The following is a 2,132-nucleotide window of genomic DNA, read 5'->3' on the forward strand; positions in this document are numbered from 1 at the left end:
ATAATAATATGAATGCATATTTTTTGGGATTTGATTGTTTGTAACTCCCCATTAATTGTGTGGGGGTTACAAATGAATTCAATTTACTAGAATACCCTTGATAAGTGTATTTTTTTCCCAAAATGCCCCTTTCATCATTGTTCACTAAGCCTCATTAAAATTCAAACTTTAAAATTTAATTTTTTTATTGATTAATCTTAACCGTTGATTATAGATTTAGATGGTCAAGATCAGTTAATAAGGTTAACAGAAAAATGATGGTTAGCATTTGATCTTGGTCCTATATATATAGTCATAAGTTCATTTGAAAAGTGGTAAGTAGTTGAGAAGTAGAGAAGTAAAAAAAATGATTCTAGCATTCATCTAAGTCAAAAATAGTAACCATAAACATTATTAAATATTGACACAAGACATAAATTATTAAACTATAAATGAGAGTGAGTTAAATGCAAATTCGTTCATTGTGGTTTCTAAAGTTTCTTTAACAAGAGATGTACCTATGGTTTCATTTTTATAACAGATATAATTATTCCCTATAAGTATATGGTCATTCCTAATAACGATTAAAGTGCCGTCAGTGAGAGTTAATTTTGTCTGTTAACCCTTCCCCTCTCTGACTCCCTCTATTTTCAATTTCATAACAAATTCATTCCCTACATAAACTTTCATTTTTATACCAGATTTAGTTTCTCCCTTTATAGCTTTACTTTCATTTTTTTATGACGAATATGATTTCTCCCTACAATTAATAAAAACTTGATGAGACGATCATATATATCTTCCGAAGATAATGCACAAAATAATTAAAGATAACACCATCGTTTAATTTTCACTGTTCATCATAATAACATTAATAGTCTTCAACTGGTTAGTGATAAATAATAACATTTTTACATATATTTATTAAAATCATTTAACTATAGTAATTTTTAGTGTAAATTAATTAAACTAGTTTAATTTGTATTTATATATCTTATTTACCTATAATAATTTTTTGTATATTGATAAATTTATATAAAGTAGCTAAACTCATACTTTTCATCTTATCATCTATTATATTATCGGATATTTAGTTTTAAAGTTTTTATTTTTAAATTTTCAGCTAATCAAAACAAACTATTATCAAAACTATATTTTATTTGAGCTAAACGATGTCATAGAAGTAAAGTTATGAGATGTTGTAAGGTGATGTTTTTTCCTTAAAGAGTCTGAAGTATGAAATCTTATTTCACTTTTGATTGATAAAATGTGGTACCGAAGTATGAAAACAGAATCAATAAGAATATTTATTTTTTGTGAAATTAATAAACACTTAAATGTATATAATTATTTATTTTACATTTCAAAATATTGTATAATTTTAAACTTATATATCTATACTATATTAATAAATTTACTTAAAATTCAAGATTACAAAGTGATTACGTATAAAATACAACTTATTAAAGTTTCATGGTTAAATTCGTATAACTAACTATAGGTAAATATAATAAATACAAAATAAAAGTTACGAGATAAACACTTATCTCAATTTTCTATTAAAACATATTATACATTAGAATTTACGTCTAAATTATAAAAAACTTAAATTAAATAAACTAAACCCTAAAATTAGAATTTTGTATATAAAATCCATATTAAGATAAAACAATAACTAACCGATCGATTTCTAGAGTTTTCAAAATTATAAAATAAAATCGAGAAACACAAATAACAGAACAAAATGTAGATCTTGATTGAGGATATAACTTTTAGATTTCAAAACCATGCTACATTATACAGATATATTTCTAGTATTTGTAAATGTCTTCGTTTTTTAAGTGGAATTTATAATACCATTGTTTAATAAGTACCTTTGTTTTATACAAAAAATAATTTATACGTCCTTTTTTTGCAAAATGAAAAATTTCCTTTTAATATACATGAAGACATTTAAAAAAAAAATAAGTTAGCTAATTTTTTGCGTATATGTTTGGATGTACATAAGCTAATTTATTGAAACACTATTTGAATTAATATTTGGTAGTTTATTGTCATTTTTTTCTAATTAAAACTTTCATTAGTATTAATTATTATTTATTACTATTAATTATAAATACATATTAATAAAATTAAAACATTATTAATCTTAA

Source organism: Cynara cardunculus (genome assembly GCF_001531365.2).
Source record: "Cynara cardunculus var. scolymus isolate 2C chromosome LG 4, CcrdV1, whole genome shotgun sequence".
NCBI classification, from domain to species: domain Eukaryota; kingdom Viridiplantae; phylum Streptophyta; class Magnoliopsida; order Asterales; family Asteraceae; genus Cynara; species Cynara cardunculus.